The 23,411-nt window shown below is 39.6% G+C and overlaps 1 protein-coding gene across 4 annotated transcripts in view; it reads right to left on the reverse strand.

Moving 5' to 3' along the window:
• The window catches only part of arhgef1b (Rho guanine nucleotide exchange factor (GEF) 1b), a 101,269-nt gene extending 80,112 nt beyond the window's left edge, over positions 1-21,157 (reverse strand). For all 4 annotated transcript variants that reach the window (XM_057833766.1, XM_057833764.1, XM_057833763.1 and 1 more), the window contains exon 1: positions 21,042-21,157. The gene's annotated coding sequence lies outside the window, so the exon portion shown is untranslated. The remainder of the gene's footprint in view (positions 1-21,041) is intronic.
• Between the last annotated feature and the right edge of the window lie 2,254 nt (positions 21,158-23,411).

Below are 23,411 nucleotides of genomic sequence, written 5' to 3' on the forward strand. Positions count from 1 at the left end.
TTAAAAGTAACTCAGTGCTCACGTTGAAGGGGAAAAAATGAGGGGCAACAGAAAACATCTCTTCTCAAGTGCAGCTGTTTCCTGTCTCGTGCAGAGCGAGGTTTCTGCTCCAACTCAGTGAACACGGTAGCAGAGCGAGCGCCAACTGCTGCTGTCGCCGCACGACTTCACGTTTAGCCAAAAGTTCTTACTGGAAGTTCCTTGGCAGCCATTTTTTTCCATAATTTGGTCAATCATTGCTATGAAAGAGTATTATGGTGACATTAAAAAGTAAAACACAAGTAGTCTGCGAGACTGAAGTCGTAATTTTAAGAGAATAGCTGTTTTATAATTGCTAATTTGTATACTTTCAAAAAGAAGTCAAAAGGTTTGAGAAAAGACGATTGAGAGTTTTCACATTTCTGTGAAAAAAAAATTGATATTTCGGGGGAAACGTCAGAGGTATTCTTAAAAAAAAAAAAAAAAATCTTACTGCCGGAAAATTTTTATATTATGTATAGGGATGTCCCGATCGCATGTTTTTGCACCCAAGTCCGAGTCACCTGATTTTGAGAATCTGCCAATACAGAGTATTGATCTGATACCGAAAAAAATTTGTTTTTTTATTTGAACAAAAGTTACATGTTACAGTACTGTACTGTTTACAGTAATTCCTCTTCCAATGGTTCCAGGTAGTGTTGTATCGGTCGCGAACGATTCGTTCTTTTTGAACGAATTGTTTGGGTGAACGAGACCGAACTAATCACCATCTGCACTGATTCGTTCTATGAAGTTGGTGGCGCTTGTTCGCTGCGTGGGAGGGCGCTGAGCAAGCGGCAGCGTCTTCTGACATCGCACACGACCAATCAGACGCCAGCCTCATCGCGGGCAGGGGAGGGAGCGGAAACAGAATCATGGCGTATGTCACTCATTTCCACGTGTGGCCAATAAGCAGCCAGCGTGCAGGCAGGGGGGAAAGACTGAGTTTTGTCACTTCCCGTTCAGTGATTCGGTCCTCCGGTTCCTGACCTAGCTTGCTGCTAACTTGACTTTCCAGCAATGACTATGCGGTGAACGAGTCATAAAATGAAAGGAAACGACTTTGTCACATATTTGTTAACGTGGAGCCTATCAAATGCTGCTCAAAAAGACAAAAACACCACACAAATCTAGCGAGCATGGTTTAGTGTTCTACTTTACTCAACAGACTCGGGACTGTGCCTATGACGACATACTATCAAATTTACAGTAATTTAAAACACGCGTAGCTACGAGGCAAGCAAAACCGGTCGCGGTCGCGTGACGGCAGTGAAGCGGGCAGAGAACTGTCACTATATGGAGGCTTCATGGCAGCGATATGTACCTCATATGTGCACAGAAAAAAAATTATATTTAGTATGATCACCATAATACTGATTTGCAATGAAACTGTATATACATGTCAATTTTTTCCGAGTGTTTTTTTTTTTTTTTCGTGTCAGAGGGTGTCGGTTGGTTTGACAAATTATGTCAATCCGTCCATCATGTGCTACTCAAGCGCCCCAAAAACAAAGCGCGCGGACACGGGAGATGTCGCAATATGTCTACATTTTTCTTAACAGACTAATGAGAGTAGAAAGGCGAAATCATAAAGCAAACAATTATTTCTCGTCAGCATTTGACGATCTGAGATGCGGGGACGACAGGGGAGCTGACCGGATTATTTTATTTATTAATACCAGTGCAAAAATTCAAAACGATCATCTTAATAATAAAAAACAAAAATACAACAGAGCGAGAGGTTAATGTGATGAGTTGGCCGTTCCATAATTAGAAATTAAACTTTCGATTTATTTTTATTTTCGTGACAGCAAGCATGCCGCATTGGCTGTTAGCAGCAGCATTATATATGTGAGCAAGATCATGCTAAAGAAAGTCCATGCGCCCCCGACCCCAAACCCCCCTCAAAAGGAAAATGTTTAACCGTGTCCTAATTCGAAATGCAAGCACGAGCCATGACTTTGAGCCCATAGAACTAGGACAGACGACGCGGAAGTTCTCCCTCGCTTTTGCAGCAGCGGGAGGGAGACGAGGCTGTCTCTGAGAGCAGAATGATATCGCCTGTCACTCATTTCTGAAACTACGACGAGTGGTCAATGTGCAAGAGAGGGAGGGACCAAGCAATGTCACTTCCCGTTCAGTTATACTGCGAAGCGGTCTTTGGTGATTCGTTCGGCAACGTCACTTCCCGTTCACTAACCGAACGATTCATTTGGGTGGGGAGGGAGATGAGGGGGGCGAACGATTCGTTGAACGATTCGTTTGAACGAATCGTTTTACTGAACGAACCGGAATGGATTCGTTTACTCAAGTGAACGACAGATCCCGTCACTAGTTCCAGGAGTGTTGCGGAGTATAAAACATATAAGGCGGAAAACACAGACAAGACTGAAAAAGTAGTTTCTGCTCTTGCACTCCTCTTTAAAAAAACTGCTGTATTTTAAACCTAAATAACTGTTGTGTTTGATAGAACAATATGTCTATATGCTGCCATAACGGATTCATGGCGCATTAAGCCCCCAAACTATTTTTAATTTGTCCGTTTTACCCTGGAAACACCCGTTTACAGACGCCGCGCAACCACTTTTGTTTCAACCCAGCCAGAAAAAGAAGCTCAGTAAATATATTCATTATTCAAAATGTCTGTCATTTTAGCTTAGAATCATTCATTGATGTCTACTATTTTGGTAAAAAAAAAAAAGACTTCAAAAAATTACTTGATTATTTTAACTTTTAAACAAATTATGTCGCAATATAAAAATTGGTGTCTGTAAAAAGGTCACGGATATCTACCTCATAACTATTGCTTAATTGTATTTTTTTTTTGTTACTGTCGCATTTTCTCCAATATGTTAGATGATAAATAATTGATCCAAACAAAAAAAAAAAAGGGTAAATATATGAAAAAGAAAATCTCGACAACTCCTTGATGTCTGCAATTTCTGCATCGCGACCCTTGTTATATTACCATGTTTCAACCATAAAGTCCCCCAAAAATCCAGCTGTGGCCATTCACAGCTACGTCTTGACACTCAGTGATACATGCTACATGGAGTTTTTGGATCGAAACAAGGTTAGTACGCTATGATATCTCGTTTAAGTCGTGGCGTCTTTAATTCTGCTCTTTCACGCTCTCACCTCCAGAAAGGGTTTCACTATTTTTTTTTAAATGCCCTCCTATTCAAAAAAATTTTTACCCGAGAAAATTGAGATTTTAAGCCTTCCAATGATGTATCACACATGCATATCGGACAATTTTGAAAGATGGCCAAATTGGGGGTCTCAGAGCGGAACTTCAAGTCACCTGAGTGTTTTCTGTCATATATTATTCTTTCTTTTCGCAATGCCGTTGTATTTCTGGATTATTGTGTTGTTTTTTAGCCCTTAAAAATAAAAATATATTTTTTAAATGAAATACCCGATACTTTTGACCCGATTGCGATCCACTGACAAATGGCCCTATTTCCAATCATGCAATATTTACGAAAAACGTAAAATAGGCTTGTGAGAAAATATTGCCTGTGGGAAAAAAAAACATTTTTTGGGAGGAAAAAAACTGAAAACTATTTCGCAAATAAGGTTTTTCAGAAAACTTTCATGAGTTAAAAAAAATATTTTGAAGAAAAAAATGGAAAACCTTAGATTCAAATCAAAAATAAAAAAGGAAAAACATTTTTTAATAAGTAAAAAGCTGTACATTTCCAGGAGAAGATTTGTATTATATAGAAAACCAAATGTATTTGCAACAGAGATGGTGTCAAATTTAAAGAAATGTTGTTTTTTTTTAAAAAGAAAATTCAACAAAGAAAATAGTGTATATTTCAAGGAAAAAGTCATATGTTAGAAAAATCGTAATTAACATGCACAGTTAAATGTACTCCTTGATAATTTTTGCCCACAATGATAATCTTTACTAAACAGTCGGGTTTTTAATTGTGTCCTCAATTTTCTGTAGGTCAGTTGAAGCTTCCAACCGCGTTGAAAAATCCAGAAATGTCCGCTGCTAGCATTGCAGGCTACAAAAGGCATTTTCTTGTCCACTAGCTTGTGATGTGACTTCAGAGAGCACCCAGTGGGGACCACTACGGATTCCCTCCTGCTCCTGGGGGAGGGATGACCCGTTTCTGGATATGGCGGCCCCACTGACAAACACGACGCCCGCGTGCTCGCTGTTGTTGGTGAGCGCCACACAAAGGGCGAAGTTATCCCAGAAATCTCACCGCCGCTCCGACAGCCGGCAAACAACAAAGCGCGTGCTGCAGTGTCGCTCACGAGACACTCCATTAGGGACGCCTGCGCTGTTCCAACCAGTGCCAGTACCAGAGCTCAATCAAACATCAAAAGTAGTTTGTCTGAGGTAGTTTTAAGGGAGAAAGAAATTATGTTTGAGGACAAATGAAAAGCATTTTTAGAAAGAAAAATATTTAAAAAGTATTTTTGTAATTTGTACAAAAGGTCTATTCCTTTGCATAAAAATGAAAAAAGTTATGTTACTGTGAAACATATGATACATTTGTGGGAAAAGTTGATTTTCAAGAAAATAAATTTTACATAACAATATTTTTGGGGGAAAAAAAAAAGTCATACAAACAAGTAATTAAAGATTCACTACCATTTAAAATCCAAATTTCTTTCTAGAAAAATGCTGCACTCAATACTTATACTTGAATACTCCAGTACAATCTAGGTGACTTGGGTCGGAATCTCTGGGTACCTCACGATACGATACGATTTGCGATACAAGGCTCACAATATTGATGATCTAAAAATTTGTAGATTATCAATACATGGGTCAGAAAATCATTCTACAATAGTTTACTATATAAGTAATAAACAGAAAACAAGCTCTTTTCATCCTTCTGCTGTGAATTGAATTGAGTTTATCAGTAGTAGACGTCCAAGTAAAGTAGGTCATTCGCTGCCATCCCTTCCTCTTCAAACGGATTGGAGGTCTACGGCGGTCAATGGCAACCAATGAGATTAAATCTTGTGGCACTTCAAGTCATTTACTGTTGATTTTCAGTCAGTTCTGGTTGATTTTGGGGCATTTATAGGTCACTCCCTGTAGATTTTGGGTTAGAGAACAGAAAGTAACCTGGGAATCTCCCCAAATGAATAGGCAGTGACTCAAACTCAACAGAAAGTGACCTGTAAATACCCTCAAATGAAAAGAAAGTGACCCGTAAATGACCCGAAAATTAGAAAGACTGGCTGCGAATTAAGAGATGCACGATAATATTGGTCACCGATAATTATCGGCCGATAATGGGAATTATGATGTCACACAGATAATCCAGATAAAACGAAATTCAACCGATAATGCAATCCGATAATTATATACTTGATTTAGCCTCCAAATGTGCGCGATCAACAGTTTTGTCCAATTCTGCTAGCTTTAAGCAGGTGTTTTTGCAGTGTAGTAATGTGATATATGTTAGGAATGGCTTACTTTTAAAGGCATTTTTGTGCAACTTGGGTGTTTACTCTTTAAGTAATTGTTGCCAAAAGCTTACCATTACACAATGTCATTACCATTGTTTAGATGTTAGAATTTACTACTTGTTCACATTTCATGTGGAAAAAAATAGCACTAAATTACATTTTTGCACAGTAACATTTGATCTTTGAATACTTTAAAATTTTACATACATATTTGAATAGAATTATCGGCGTGACATTATCGGTTATCGGGTGGAAGGGGCAGGAAATTATCGGTTATCGATATCGGTTGAAAAATGTATTATCGTGCATCACTATGATGCACGATAATACATTTTTTCCACATCAAATGTGAAAAAGTGGTTAATTCCAACATCTAAACAATGGCAATGACATTGTGTAATGGTAAACTTTTGGCAACAATTACTTAGAGAGTAAACACCCAAGTTGCACAAAAATGCCTTTAAAAGTAAGCCATTCCTAACATAAAACATATCACATTACTACACTGCAAAAACACCTCCTTAAAACTAGCAGAATTGGACAAAACTGTTGATTGCGCACATTTGAAGGCTAAATCAAGTATATAGTGTAATTATCGGATTGCATTATCGGTTGAATTTCGTTTTATCTGGATTATCTGTGTGACGTCATAATTGCCATTATCGGCCGATAATTATCGGTGACTGATATTATCGTGCATCTCTAGTGCATCACTACTGCGAATGCTCTGGTTTTGCATGAATGAATGTTCATTCACCCCTCCCATGGCAGCAATTTAGTTAACAGAGACACTTGTTGGTTCCTTTATTTCTTTTTAAAAACAGTGACACATTTTTAAAACAATATATCGATTCTTGGCCGGAGCATATCGATAACCTTTTGGGATACAATGTATCACGATATCAATATTTCAAAATTTTGTCACACCCCTAGTATAAACTCCCCCAAACTTTCAACAACGCAGGTAAATTACATTGGTATTAAACGATTACAACTAAGGCTGCAACAACTAATCGATTGATTGATAAATTTGTTGGCAACTAATTTGATTATTGATTTTTGCCGGCAGCTGTGAGCAGTCCCATATGGGTCCTTGCTTGTGTGTAATGTGGGGCTGAGCGTGCACCAGTGATTAGAGCAAGAGAGAGAGAGTTCACTGCTTAACTCAGGTTGGGTTGCTGCGTCAATACTATTACAATGGGTCGAGAGTTACAGTAGATTGTCTTGTGTGTTGTTAGATCAGTGTGCCTCTATCAGAGGAGAGCAAATAAAGACAACTGCATTGTTTGTATTCTTTGTTGATTAGAAGCTACTTAGCACGGTGCACTAAGCTAGGTAGCGATTGTTCTAATCAGTGTCTTAAGTCTATTCTGTTTTGGAGAAGCATATTAGCACTTGAGTTATTGTGGTATAATAAAGTTGTCTCATTTCTTTTAATAGAGGAACCACACAAACCCATTCATATAACAGCTTAGAGTCTCCTTTCAAAACAAACTCCCATTCAAACTGTAAATTGTCAAAGGAGAGTGTGATACGAAACTGGATTTGGATTGTACTTATGAACAACTGTTTGATTAAGAAAACAGATTCATTACAGTCTGCCTCCTACTGATTCGATTTTGGTGTTTAGTTTGTTTAAAGAAAATTAGTTATTGAAAATTTATATCTTGTGATCACAAGAAAAAATGTCAATCAGTAGCACTTTTTTAATTTGACTGAACAAGATTTTTTTCTGATTTGTGTATTGGGAAATTCTTTTTGTGTTTTATAGTTCAATTCAATTTTATTTGTATATCCCTAGATCACAAAAATGTTGTCTCAAAGGGCTTTGCAGAGGCAATATGATACACAATCAGAAACAGCAAACGAAGCAACAAAGATGAATAAATAAATTCAAGTCCTGGGTATCCCCCATCCTTAGACCCTCCATGTCGGCAAGGAAAAACTCCAGAGTCTTCGGGCGAAAACGAGAAACCTTGGGGAGTACCACAGTCAGGAGAGATCCACTCCCAGGACGAATAGACAGGAAGCCCCAGGACCGCTAATGGGAATTAGCAGGCGAAGTTACAGTCCGTAAAAAATGCGGTGGAGTAAAGGAACAAGAAGAGGTCCATCTAGCCAGATGAGACGGGGGTCAGAACCTTTATCAAAAACTTTAGTTTTATGTACTTAGAACAGTGGAGTTGTTGACTACAATGAAGTCAGGAAGCTGTAATAAAATATTTTTTGTAGGAAATAGTCATCTATTTTGTCTTTATTTTTACTTACAACATGCCTAAAACAACTTGTCAAATAGTGAGGGTAACTGAAAAAAGTAACATTTATCTGATTAATCGTTATTATAAATAATCGTTAGTTGCAGCCCTAATGACTTCGGTATGTTTATACAGGTATGTAAAAAAATACAACATATGTAAATTAAAATGGTAATAAGATTACCGTTTGTAAGGGTAGGTCTTTCCCAGCATGGTTGATCCTCCTTCCCGCCAACTTTCCTTGCCACCTCTAGTGTAAACAAACAAAGTAGGCCCTTTTGTGCGGACTCCCCTCCACTCCCCACACCTAACCACAGTAAATGCATTCATGGGGAGCAGACAAGGGCCAATTATGCCATTTAACCGGCATTACGTTAACGCAAGATTACAGCTTAGTCCTTCTTTTTCGACATCACTTGGTTGGGCTGACATATTTATTGGCACGACTCCGCAGTTTCATTCACATTGCTCGCCAGATGTTTTCTAGGACTCCAGATTATCCATTTTCTCTTATTTTTTTTCTTCCATCCAGAAAACATTTCATTCTCCCTCAACTCCCAAATCATCGACCCCCATTGCACTCTCGGAACTCCCTCCCATCTCTCCCTACATGGAGGTCACTGGCTCCATGGAAAAATTTGATAGGCCAGGAGCCATCGACTGGCACAGATTGGCAGTTCCCGAAACCCTAGGTCTAACTGTTTCCGTGTGTGTGTGTGTGTGTATGTGGAGGGCTAATTGCTGAGGCCAAACACACATACACTCCACTAGCATATGGAACACTGAGTCGTTTATTTATAAGTCTGCTGTGTGTGTGTCTGGAGTTCATTTGGTTTTACATAGTGCCAACATAAAACGGCGGAGGCCGTTTTTGCAATCATGGCTGCTACATTGCTAGGCTGGACACACGGCGTAACACAATATTTCTATAGCACGTGGGGAAAGTTGTGTTCCGCAGGACAAAATATTGATATTTGGATGTATAGTTTTCACTCATACAGGCCAGGGCTTTAGTATGCATATTGATCTTTTAGCCAGCATTATGTTCAGAGGATATATTGCAGAAGGGCAGCGATAGTAATACACACAAAAGTGTAGTACATTTTTGATGAAATGTTGTCATTTTTAAAGAAAGATGGTGTATGTATACAGTGTATAACAAAAGTGGGTTACGATTGCATATTAGTTTGAAAATCGACCGGATCCACCACATTTTTACACGAGTGACTTCCGGTCTGCCCGATCCTAGCTACCGGTAGTAGGGTTGACGCAGGAGGGTCGCGTCTCGCGTCAAATAATAAACTCTGTCGTTCACGTTGAGCTGCTTCTGGGACGCGTCTAACACGCGGCTGCACTGCGACTGGTGTGCATTGGCTGATTGACTTTAACGCCCGCGTTTCACTGCGTTCTCGCGGCGGCCAAGTTGTCGCGCCGTTGACGTTTCTGGGTTATATTGTCCTACCGTGTTGGTCCTTATTATAGTAGAGAGGACGAAGTAAATATAATCTACACAAAGAAACTGTAACCCGATCGACTCACAGCCTCGAAAAGTATGGGTATGGGTTACATTACGTCAGAAACTCGTTCGGTACGCCTCTGTTCCGAACCGAGCACCACGTACCGAAACTGTTCAATACAAATACATGTACCGTTACACCCTTAATATATACACATACATACATACATGTATGTATTTTATTTGGGGGTGGGGGGTATGTTTTGGAGGGAGAGATTGGAGGGTCACTAATTTTTTGCCCCCACCAAAGCTTTAAAAAAAAAAAAAAAAATCCTAGGGGAAATCCTGTATTGCCTACTAAAATTTGTTATCGCACCAGGCCTTGTGTTATGATACTGTCGTATCACACCGCGAGAGAAGATCGTAACTGAGTATTGTGATTTTGATATGTGCATCATTACGAGCTTACTATTCGGACTGTGTCAATGCATTGACCTTCGCTGTGTCAACAATTAGAGATGTCCCTAATCCGAACACATAATGGAAATTTGGGTCGGTTGCGCCATTTTTCATGGGATCGGAATTGGGTGAAAAGGATCAGGCTTTTAATTTAATAACAATAACAAAATGATCCATAAATACAATGGCATTGCCAAAAGAAACAAAAATATATGTTTTATACTCAGCAACACTCACAGAAAAAGGGGAACAGAGTCAACAGGAGGAACAGAGTTATCAGATATACAGTACAGTACTGTAACATGTTTGGAACTTTTTTAAAAAGAAAAAAAAAAAAAAAGAAAAAAAAAGAAGACTGTATCGGCACATTCTCAAAATCAGGGGACTCAGACTTGGACTGTGGTGCAAAAAAAGTGATCAGGACATCCCTAATCAGTGTTTCCCACCAATGAACGAGATCTCGTTTGGGCCCGTCACAGTCTCATTTGCCCCCCCCCCCTGCCGAAAAAAAAAAAAAAAAAAAAAAAAGATAATAATCAGATGCGTCAGTCAGCCGATTACACAGCTGTAGCCCATTCCACTCTACTACCCGCTATTACTATTCAGTGTTTCCCACCAATGAACGAGGCCCGCCACAGTCTCGTTTGGGCCCGCCACAGTCTCGTTTGCCCCCCACCCCCCCACCGGAAAAAAAAAAAAAATAAATAAAAATAATAATAATCAGATGCGTCAGTCAGCCGATTACACAGCTGTAGCCCACTCCACTCTACTACCCGCGAGTTCAGCGGACACCTATTCATTGTGTATTGTAGCGTAATGTTCGTAACTATGCAGGCCCCCCCCCCCTTAAGAGACGCAAGGGGAACGAGTAGGAAGAATGGGAGAGCGAGCAAGATAGCGAGAGATAGCGGTTGCATGTCGTAGCAGCCCGCTGTTATTTTGCTATTGTTTTTCTTTATTATTGTTACCACAATCAAGTGGGTAAGCAAATACAGACTTCTCTCCTTCTTCCCCATATCCGGGGCATTACAATAGTTTGGATCGGACTTTTCGGCGAAAGTGAGCGGTGGACGGCCGTCTTGGACGGAAAGCAAACTTTGATTGAACTTGCGCGGAGAGGCGGGGCCCAAAATAAAGCCTTGCTCTATTTTCAGAGCGTTGGTCACAGTAAAATATTTATTAGTTCAAGCAGAGTAAAATGATACATATTCACGGTACAAGAACGTCGTTTCCGTGTCCATCGATTGGTAAGAAAAGGCTGTTTGTACGAGTGACGTGTGGGCGCTCCCGTCAGGGGGGACATTTAGCGTGGAGTGGCTATTTTTTGGCACAACACCAGCGCGCCAACTTCAGACAATTACGGCTGACGAAACTTTGATAAATTCGCCCCCTCCCCCAGTTTCGCGAGCTCTGGGACACTCGAAAAATGACTCTCATACCTTTTCTTGCTAAGTTAATGGTACCTCGATGTGCGTTTGTGTGGAAATTTAGTTCACGAACAACGGGGAAAAAACTATTCACCTTCTCACCGAATCAAGTAAAACTCTTTACACGGCTATTAGAATTCCCCCAGTCCTGTAAATGGGTCAGTTGACAGAAGGACTGTTATTGTTGTGGTAATGTAGTACTTATGAGGGTCAAATAAAAAGGAAAAAGGAGGATTACGACGGCGGTCTGAAACCCGCGGCTCTCGGGCCGCATGCGGCTCTTTAGTGCTGCTTCGGAGCTTTTTTTTTTTTTTTAATGGAAAAAGATGGGGGAGGGAAATATATTTTTTGTTTTAATAAGATTTCTAGGAGGACAAACATGACACATTCTTTCAATTCATTAATATTGTAATGAAGTTAAACTTGGCGTGGTGGCATCGTACAACAGAGTAGTCACGTGGTGCGCTATAGGATCCACTGCAGGGAAAATAAACATTTAATCATGAAGGCTAATTATGTATTTCTAGCCAACTTAGTCATTTCTATAGTAGGCTAATATAGCTAGTATCGGTAATTATAAGGCTTTTAATTTTTTGCTGCTCCAGACATACTGTATCAGTTTTTTTTTTTTTTTTTTTTTTTTTGGGGGGGGGTCAAATATGGCTCTTTCAACAGTTTGGGTTGCCAACCATGAGTCACTACGAGATGCAAGTCGTACTATTGCTACGAGAAAAAAAGTCGCATTATTACATAGGGTAACGTGGCTGTAATCAGCTACGCATTTTACATACATGTACTGTAGCTCAGAGCTATAACATTACCCTAGCCAATAAAATATTTCAAATATATCTTTGTTATGGTTCTTCTTGGGGGAAAAAATAATGAAAAAAAAAAATAATTCGCCGTGGCACGACATGGTGAGGCTGTCAGACTCCGATGCAGCCCACCACCACAGTTTCAAAAAATCCTATGGGAAACACTGCCTAATAAAATATAATGGATTTGATTGTCCGGCTGCGACAGAAGTGAGGCAGCCAATTTGCACCATCAGCCGTTCTGACCCTGATCAACCACTCATTCTCACAGTACTTTCACATAGGCAAATAGGGTGAAGTATCTTGCCCAAGTATACAACAAGAATGGGCACAAGTTGGTGCTGGATTCAAACCCCTGATCCTTCAATTAATGGCTCAACCACCTGCACTATGTCACCATATGCACTATTTTCTCAGAAAAAGTGCATTTTTGTTGTCATACAGAAATGACAGTGTCCTCTGTCTTGAAAGCCCAAAGTGCAACCATCATTTCATCACAAACAAGCACAAGAGTAAGCATCCATCCATGACAATTTGGAATTTGTGCACAATTTCCTATTTCCTATCAAAAAGAAAAACAATTTCTAGTTATGACGAAATACCCACAGCGACCTGACCCATTTCAAGGTCAGAACATGCATCTCTACATTCTGACAATTTCCTCAGGGATTACATTCTTTAGTCTAGAAGTGAAGCACTGCTGGTTATATTTCAGTGTGGACTCCGCAACGTGTCCCTCAGTCTTTGAGGTCGAGTTCCGGATTCACTTTTACCACACTGACACGAGTAAAGTTCCCCCTTTGAAGTTTTATAGTATTTGTACACATTTTGATCCCAAATTGAACTCTATATTGCACACACAGTTATGTCCCTCTGCATTTGTAAAACGTTTCACGTGGCGCCAGAACAAGAGTAAACATTCAACCGTGGAGTTGGTCTCCCCCCAGCTCTCAGATGAATTACTTCATTCTCGCCCGCCTTAAGACAATCTGGAACAGACAGGAGTAAGTCTTTCCATTTTCCTGCTTGCCCAGAGTACCAACTGAGATGGACGTGAGAAGTGACAATCCTCACAATAAATGCAACAGGAATCATTTAGGATGTTGCTCACAACAAAATCATTATGATTAATTAGGCGTATTGAGAACATTTACATAAAAAAATGAAATAAAATAAAAAAGTACTTTGTCTTGCAGACAAAGGTCTTTCATTGTGATGTCACAATTGCCATAAAGATTCTCAAAATAACCCACTCCACACTAGTTTTTCTTCCCATGACTCATAGCGACTTTCAAGTGATGGCAAGACTACATGCAATTCATTTTCATGCGGAAATAAAAGGGCAAGCAGAGCAGTGTCTAGTTTTTTTGGATTGCAAAGGTCAGCGTTCAATAACAGCGTTGTTGTGTAATTGAAGTTTGATTACTAAAGTAATGCCTCCATGAGGGAATTACATTTTGAGATACATTTACCCCCCCCCCCCCCGCCATATAAATATTGTTTTTCCCTCAATATATACACCACCTTGGCCAAAATGACTGAATACACTTTTTCTTGAAAATACAGGGAGTCCATAAAGTCTCTTTACCATTTCAAAAATGTATTAAAAATACAATTTATTTTTAATTCAGATTTGTTCTATTGTATTCAGCGTTTATTAAAGTTTTTTTTTTTTTTTTTAAACTCTTTTAATACACTTGTACATGGGCACCATTAGTTGCACGAAGAACAAGACGGTACTCAATTTCTTGCCATGTTCACTGTAGCATAGCCTCATCAATTGTGGCAATGTCATCAGTAATCCCTCGCTGAAGTTCAGTAATGTCCCTTATCTTAAAGATAAAAAGGTTAATTGTCTATAAACTATAGACATTATTATTGTTGTCTATAACCTGACATATTCCTTATACAAAAAATTACAAGACAGATGGCGTATTTACATTGAAAGAAGTATTTTTCATCTCATTGAAACAAATCATTATATGAATTTGCACTAACAATCAGAAAAGTAACTCCAACAAAGGCTTCAGTTTGAACTGAAGTCAGATTGACTAATGTAAATTAGACATATTTGAGTTAAATCCAAATGAGTAAAACATTGAATGTGTTTCAGGATATGTAGTAATGGGACGAAATAGGCCGCGGTTCCGAAGCTTGTGTCGAGTAATGGGAGGGGCGTTTCCATGAAGCTTGTAGCGAGGCGTGCGTCATTTCGGCAAAACCCGGAAATGATGACGTGAGAAGCCTCGCCGGCGGCCAGCTGAATCTCGTGAGCGCTTCGGAAGTGATCCGACGTTTGGCGCGCATTGCAAAAACAGGACAGAATATGCTATAAATTGGTAGCAAACCGCAATGGCGATCGCCTGTTATCTCACATTTTGTGGATTTTGGGCTCCTGTACTTGTTACATCTGTGCGCAACAGTGCAACCAGTGCAATCTTTTTTAGAGCCTTGTCCTTTGCTTGCGATGGAAACTGCGCGAAAAAAGCGATCCTCCCCTGTATGGGAACATTTTGATTTGATTGCGTTCAGTAAAGTAAGGGAGAAAAACTACTTTATATAAATGTGAGTGTGTGTGTACCTATCTGAACGAAACATCAACAGAATGAACAATCCATTAGTGTACTGGGAGGCACAAAAGAAAACCTACCCAAATTTATATAAACTGGCACTCACATTTCTCTGCACCCAGCTTCATCTGTGCCTTGTGAAAGAATATTTTCTAAAGCTGGTGAAATATTGTCCAAAAAAACAGAAGAAGTACCACGAGGATGAGGAGTTGTGGAGTTGTGTACACGCGGAAGGCGCCAGCACAGGAGAAAATGAAAAAGAGGGCGGTGCCTCGGCCGTGCGCAAGTGCTACAGCGGGAGGACAAGAAGAAAAAGCGGGCGGCGCCACGGCATTCATGTGCGTGCGTGCACAAGCAAAAGCGCAATACAGAGAGCCTGGTCTCCATTTTTTTTTTTTTTTTTTTTTTTTAAATAATTTATTAGTCCGGCATGGCGGCCCGACCCGACCCCACCCGAACGTGAACGCTTAACATGCTTAACGTTAGATCTTGTGCCCGACCGTCGGGTTTGGGCACAAGATCTAACCTCTAATTCATATCTTTGTCTTAAGCAAATAGCCATTGAATTCTTAACAATGTTGACCTCTTGGCCTTCTAGACCACTTGATGGCGCCATAGGGTAAATGAAGCACCATGAAGCTTTGCTGCATGTGCAAACCAATTGGCTGCAAAGCTTTATTGCTTCATGAGGCTTCATTTGGCCATCACTAAGGATATGGACTAGGTCACATGTCATGATGTCAAAAATGGCATCACAGACTGATAAATGGGGAGTGCTGTTGATGGCAACTGTCGGCCATTGCGTTGACAGTGCCCATCTCAACAGTGAACTGTGAGAGAGATTTGTCTGCAATGAACAGAGTAAGACATTTAGTCAACTGTACAATGTAAGTTAGAGATGCTTGAGTGTCTTCATATCCTAGATCTCATTTTTTTCTTATTCCTGTCTAGGTGAAGACAGACTTGAAAAATCAGGGGGACCACCTTGCAGCACGTCTCACTAAAAATTGACCATTTATTGCTGATTTCCCTTTTTTATTTAATAATTTTTTAGTCCAGTAAAATCAAGCGTTCGCAGGCAGGATGCAAACTTTGCAAAGGTTAAGGTTCTTAGAAAAAAATAAATGTGAAAAAATTCTTATTTGTAATGATATGAAACAAATTCGCCGCGGCACATGATGGGGTTGTCTGACTCTAACGTGGCCCACCACCACGGCTTCAAAAAATCCTAGGGGAAACACTGTCTTTGTTCGATACACGATATCTTTAACATAGCCCCATAGAAAGAAGTCCAGGGGAGTGATATCTGGTGAATGTGGCAGCCAAGGAATTGGCCCATCCCTTCCAATCCATCGGTCTGGAAATGACTTCTTTCTCTGGGGCTATTTTAAAGATATCGTGTATCGAGCAAAGATAAGAGAACAGGCCAGATTGCAGTCGTGAACAAATTATTTATCATCTCTCGGCGGCCCGGTAGCAAATGCACCATGGATCGGTGATGGTCCCCGGCCCGGTGTTACAGCAAATTCGTCGGACAACTCATTGACATTGAATAAGATGAAAATGTTTTCGTTTTTACGGCGGATGGTTTTGAGGATGATATATATGCTGACGATTATAGAAATCTTCCCGATATTATTAGTGGGTACGCGTTTGAGCTGGAGGCACAAAATCCAGCAGACGATGCAATTGCCGACGGTAATGATAAAGAAGTTGAAAAAAAATCAACGTCAACATTCTGGAAAATTGGTTAGTATCTCCTAAAAACTCAAATTATTCAAGATATGGTCATAGATGAGAGAAATTCTTTGTTCGCCTGCCTGTCTCCTGGTCCCCATAGTCCCTGGTCCTGGTTCACGAAATTCACTCTTTGCTGCACAAATATCACCCATGCTCATCTCAGTGCATCTTTTTTTGAAAAATCCATACGTTGATATCTTTGTTTTCAACATTCTTGCATCCACCGACGACGCAATAGTTCAGCATTTTGTGGATGACAGTTCACACAGTGAAGCATATACTAAATGGCAGACTTTCTACATTCGCCTCCCTTAGCTGGCGTCAGTCCCGGCCCTAGGTGACTAGGTGTCCTAGGCGACATGTAGCTAGGACCTACCCCCTCCCCTTCAAAAAAATAAATGATATTTTCTAAATATTTTGCCATAACACTGGAGAAGCTATTGTTTCTAAAAATAAATGAATAGCAAATTATCCTTATAGCACTTGTTGCATTTTGTCCATGCAGTAAAACAAGCACATTCATACATTTTTTTGCTACAATATAGAATTCTCAACACTGTTTTCCTCTTGGGCTTCACGACCACTTGAGAGCACCATAGAGCAAGTGAACCACCATGAAGCTTTGAATTAATTGGCTGCAAAGTTTCAAATGTTCATTTGGCCATCACTGCCTGATGTAATCTCTCACTTCCATTGAGAGAGACAGACAGCCCCATCTGCCATCTGCTGTCAACACTGTTGTCCTACAACATGTCTCATGCCTCCCAGCATGCACTAAACATGTACATAACCAAAGAGTCAACTTTTCCATGAGTCCACATTATCTTTACTTGCTTTGCAAAAGAACATTGCTGGTCAAAAAAACATTCCAATATCCCAACACTTCGACTTCCGACTTTTAGAGTGAACTATAAGGCTGCAACAACTAATCGATTGAATTGATTAAAATCGATTAATAAATTAGTTGCCAACAAATTTGATAATCAATTTTTGCCGGCAGCTATGAGCAGTCCCGTTTGGGTCCTTGTTTGCGTGTAATACAAGGCTGGGCACGTGCGCCAGTGATTACAGTTAAAGAGAAAGAGTTCACTGCTGCAACTGCTGCTGCTGGGTTGCTGAATCAATAATATCACGAAGTGTCGACAGCAGGGGTCACGTTAACCGAATATTTTCCATCGTTGACCGGTTTTTTAAAACGGTGACGGAAAAAACTGAAGTCCATCTGTCATTTTGACAGGTTGCAATTCACACCCCAGACCACAGGGTGGCGAGTGAGCATATTAATTAGCTATTGTCTCTCTTGATGCATGACGTCGTTGGCCTTACTCGGAAAAATGTCAAGGCAACTGAGTGTCCGAAATTTCTTCAAAAAGACCCAAAACGACGATGACGTTGATAAAAGAGGTGAAGAAAGAGGGACTACACAAGCGGGCATGCAATTCAAGTCCATGTGCACCAGGAGGAAGGTGTGAGACTGCGTTCAGGCCACATCAGGTGAACTGTTAATTTCATTGTTCCATATGTAGCCTACCTACTGGGGCCACAGTCAGCTGTTTTTGTCACTGCGGAGAAAAAGTTACATATTCATCTGCTTGATGTGTGATGGCACAGTGTGGATTCTCTGTTAAGCTTGTTCGGACAGAATATTAATTAAAAATGAATGAAAACTAAATACTATTGAATATGTCATTATTATCATTTTAAAAATTTAAGTGACGGGTAAAAAAAGATTATGACAGGATTTTTATGACCCGGTCAGTCAAAATGACAGACAACGAAAAAGTCTAGCGCAACCTCTGGTCGAGAGTTAGATTGTCATTTGTGTTGTCAGATCCAGCGTGCATCCGTCAAGGTGAGTAAATGAAGCCAATCGTATTGTTTGTATTCTTTGTTGAGACGTTACTACATAGCACGGCGCGCTAAGCTAGTTAGCGATTATGCTCATTTGTGTCTTAAGTGTTCCTTTGTATTGTGTTTTGGAGGAGCATATTAGCACTTCAGTTATTGTTAGATAGTAAAGTTGTCTCATTTCTTTTTATAAAGAAAGCACACACACAGTCTCCTTGTCATACAAGAGAGTGTGCTTTGAAATTGAATTGTATTTATGAATAACTTTTTGTTAAAGAAGAATGATTCATTACAGTCTGCCTCCTCCTTATTCAAGTCTGTAGTTTAGTTTGTTTAAAGAAAATAAATGAGTCATTGACAAGATTTACATCAGCACTTTACCCACAAGAAAAAATGTCAATCAGCAGCAGCAGTATAGTGCATAAAAAGCACTATACTCAGAACCTTTATTAAAAACTTTAAGAAGTTGTATGTACTTAAAACAGTACAGTTGTAGACTACATTACATTTAAGTCAGGAAGCTGTAATAAAATATTTTTTATGAGAATAGTCATCAATTTTGTCATCATTGTGACTTACAACATGCCTAAAAAACTTTGTTAAATTATAAATGTAATCAAAAACAATAGTGGAGGAGATGAAAGCATAAAGAAACTACGAAATAAAGACCCATCGGTGAATCTGGAGCAACTTTTTGGAATTTGATTTTGAAATGGCATAAAACGTTATGGCATAAAGAACGAAAAAAAGAAAAACCATGATCGACTTTTCTAATGACTAACTTAAAGATGTCAGTTAAAAAAAAAAAAAAAAAAAAACAGAAGTGGGATGAGAGTAATTTTGAATGGGGGAGGGATGGGATCGGGAGTCATTCTACAGGAGTGGGATGTGATGGGATTTACTTTTTGACTCAGGCCAGAGATTGGAATGGAATGGAAAATTTTCTCTGGGAGCGGGAGCGAATGGGAGTGAAAATCCACTCCCGATCCATGCTATACCTTAAACTCAAAGTCCTGTTTTTTGTTTTATTTTTTATTTTTTTTAAACGTGAATATTATAGTGCTACCTTTTTGACCCCGAACCTGTACCGCTCAAAAGGAAAAAAAAAGAACAAAATGACTGAGGATAGAATCCTTAAAAAAAATGCAAATAAGTAAATAGCAAATTACCCCATTCATTTTTTTTCTTTATATCATGGATTTTGAGCAATTGCAGGTGGTCTTCAACATATTATTCCGTTAAATCAGGCTTGACCGAATTACCACTTATTAAAACCCATACTTGACCCACTCAACTTATTCTCAGAACAAGAGGCTCAGCCAGGGGAGGGTTAGTCTGCCAACTCTGAGCCCCTCTGGGGACCTCCCCGAACCAGCGGAGCAGCCATTACCGTCCGCTGTTTATCCTAGCAGCAGTTCACGTTTTACGATGCCGACCGGTGGTATAATCCCGCCGCATAGGAAGCCAAGTGCAATGAAACAGGCAACATTCCTTTAAAAGGAAGAGGAGGTCGCCTCTGGGCGGCACACAGGCCCGCACTTGTTGGGTTGACATTATTACAAGCTCGCCCTCGCGCCACCTTCACGCACTCACAGGAAGTTACAGTCATCACCATCATCTGGACTCAGGGGGGACCCAACCGACAAAAATATGCAAAGAATAATGAAAGTGTGGACTAAATTACTATGGATTTTGCCAATTATAGTCTCATTGTTGTTTCCTGAGAGCACACAAACGCAAGTGAAAATCATTGCCAATCAATAATAAGCAGACACAATATTGATCGCGTCTGCATCTTTAACTAGGCCACATAGGGCAGACATTTTGTTTTGGAGTAATTCTATATGTATATTTAACATATTGTTTGCCTATTTGTTATCTATGAAGAGCTTTTATGGGTTACATGTTTGAAGGCTTTTATGAAAGAAGTGCTTTGGTTTTTATTGTATTTTCATTTAACTGTGTAGTTTATGTAAGTACGCTCAATCATAAGTGTTGCTTTGTTTCACTAATTGCGGATTATTCCGAAAATTGTGTCTCATCTTGGTTTTTTTTTTTGTCATTATTTTTTCTAAAATCTGAAAAATTACTGTGAAGTCATTAGCTGCATTGACAGTGATAGACGTCCGATCCATTCTGACTGACAGGGCTGGTGGTGCACGAACAGGCCCCCAGTCAATTGGATTGGACATCAGTGGCAGTCAATGGCAGTGAACCATGATCACTTAATGCAAGGCACGCCAGTTGAAAGGTTGTTACGTCTGTCACTGTCAATGGCAATGAATGAGTTAAATTTATTATTACATTGGGGAAAAAAAGTTATTTTATTTGAAAAATTAAGAGAATCTAGTCTTAAACCTTTGATGAATGTTGATTTAAAATATATTGTTAAGTTAAATTTAAAAATGGAAGCCTCAATCTTCATTTTCAATAAAGGATTTCCAATTTTTAAAAGGCTCAGGATATCATATATATTGAACATTAGTGAAGAAACTTGTTTCAGCCCAGGTAAAATGTTCTGGCCGTCCCACTGATTCCAGGTCAGATGATGATGACCTGCCGGTCCCAGTACATACAGTACATACCACGCAGAATAAAAAAATATATATCCTGACTCGTAATAAAGGTTAGTTCCGAGCTCCACTAATTCCGATTATTTTATGACACCTAAACGCAACACGCCGTTTGATCTCGACCTCAACGACACCAGAACACACAAACGTCTTCTTGCAGGAATTCCCACGCGTGACACACACAAATTTCTGTGCTTAGTGGCTGAAAAGAGTGATTAAAACACACCATGGGGGTTGTTTGGAATCAAACAAAGCCGCCGCAGGAGGCGATGTAGTCCGGCTACAGCCCCCCCCGGTCGGCGCAACGTTACAGTGCTGGGGGATTTGTCGGACAAAAAAAAAACAACAAATGAAAACAGCTCCGCGGTCACCTATTTAACATTTTTATAAAAGGCACAAACGCAGTTCTTCGTTGTCGTGTTAAAAATCTTTACTTACCCGTAAAGAGGAAGAAAACGTCCGGCGTCCGAGGGTCTAAATAAGCTTTGGTGCTGGGAAAAGTTGTCGTGTGTCATCAAGTGAAGTGAAGTGAGCAAAGGTGGGGGTGGGGGAAGGAGGGGCGGGGGGGGTTTGGGGGGGTGAATTGCACGCGGAAGTACACGAGAAATCAGACGTTCAAAATGGAAATAAATGATACAATTGTCAAGAACTAATTTTATTACAGAGGTTTTTGAGAATTGAAAAAGTTCATTTTTGTGAAAAAACAAAACAAAACTGAACGAGACACTTCCGCATTGTGTCACATGCTAAATTGTCCCCTTACTGTACACTTTAAAAAATGTTGACTTTGTCGTGATAAAATCAACAACATATTTTAGAACACAGCCTCGTTTGGATTTACACAACACCCACAATTCAGTGTTTCAGATACTGTACTTTTATAATTATTTGAGCAAATGTGTCATCGTGTTAATAAACTTTCCCGTTACACCTGAATAACGTCGGTTGGTGGTCAATGCCCCCCTTTTAACATTTACGCTACTGTTTAAAAGTAATTTGTTTGAAAGAAACAACGTCGTTCTGTCAGTTTTTGGCACGTTGACAACTAATGAAGTCATGATGAAGCCATTAAAAATATTTATTTATTTAGAGCCTTTTATGATGCCGCGATATAAACTCCACTGTGCTTTTAAAATGTATTGAGGACTTTTAGCGCTCCCTGGTGTACTAATAAGGACATGACAATTTCATGAATATCGTGCCGCTCGTGATACGTCATCTTATTAAATAATCGTAATAAGTCTTTTCCCACCCAGATTTGTCAGGAAACAAACAAACAAACAAACAAACAAACAAACAAAAACAGAACTATTTGTTGATTTAAATAAAAATCTTTATTAATATTTTTGTAAAAAGAAAAAATGATGACGCAATTATTTGAGGGGACGATGTTGATGTGTAGACTGATTTTGTTATTATTATTATTAGATTTTCCTTTATGAATAAAATTTGATTTATCGATAAAATATTTCATTTTTTGTCTTTTCTTTTTAATATTATATCAGTGATTAATTAAAAAGCTATTAATTTTCCAACACAGAAATAAAACATTAAGACTATAAAACATTGTTATTGTGATTAAGAATTTAACACTGGAAGTCCAGGAATTTTTTGGGCTATAAAGAGATACCAGAAAGGCATCAAATGACCCCGATACCAGTCTGACGTCTTGGCTTTGTCAAACAATAGACCATTCAAACAAGCAATCAAGCAGCCTAGGTGTGAAGGGGGGTTTCACTATGGATAGCTGCAATCAGGCCCGGATCTAGGTTTACCCGTCAGAGTGGGCACTAAGAAATCTTGAAGGGGCACCCCCAAGGCAGGCTTTTTTTACCCTCTGCATTTCTCCGGGCTTGGGGCCGGCACAAGTAGGACACTGGCTTGTGTCCCGTTGAGCCTGCATTAATTTTTGTTTTTTTAAAAATTATTATTATTATTATTATTTTTTTTTTTTTTTTTCCATTCATCTATCTACTTATTCTCGCAGTCGGCGTGATGTCACGATGACGTCATCTCGCATAGCAACGTGTTGCCATTTTGAGATGGGGGCACGCACAGGTAAACATCCGTAGACAGACGTCTGAAATTCATATTTCAGCTGTGTTTTGTGTCTTTTTTTTTCATAAAAACATCTTAAACATGACTTATTATTATCACGAGTCACTGCCGACAGATGCGAGGCGATACAACTTAAAATTAGCGTGTATCGGCCTGCAAATCTGCCCATACAAAGTCGCAGCTGGTAGCTGGATAAACAATCCAAAGGGATTGTTTGCAGTGGAGTTCGGAAACATCTACAACTACCTCATAAAGTCACCCAGTAAGTTGACCTTTACCAATTACATGGAATATGTACTGTGTCGAACTAAGAAAACTGGTAGTATATATGGAGTGATTATTTCTGCCGTAACCGGTAATTTGCCTCCAAGTGTTATTTAGCCTTGAACACGTCACGGCAACATAACCAATTCCCACCAGGCCAATAATATACCGACTGACCGATCAGAGCAGTTCATGGCAAAAGAAAAATAACACTTTGCGAGTTGACGGTTACAGTAATAATAACCACTGCCTAGTCTATTGAATCCTAGAAGCTAATTGGGGCAAAAAAAATCGATTAAAGTTTACTCGCAAGTAATAAAATGTCGGCTGCAAACGTAAATGTGCCTGTATTTAGGTTCCCAATGGCGTGAATGGTCCACAGAACAGTCTTCTTTTACTGTTCCTCGATTGATTGCTTTCAGCCATTTGCTTGTCCTTTTCTCCTCACGAGGAAGAATGAAGAACTTCAAATGCTGCTCCAAACTC

The sequence above is a fragment of the Corythoichthys intestinalis genome, chromosome 4 (assembly GCF_030265065.1).
Source record: "Corythoichthys intestinalis isolate RoL2023-P3 chromosome 4, ASM3026506v1, whole genome shotgun sequence".
In the NCBI taxonomy this organism is placed as follows: domain Eukaryota; kingdom Metazoa; phylum Chordata; class Actinopteri; order Syngnathiformes; family Syngnathidae; genus Corythoichthys; species Corythoichthys intestinalis.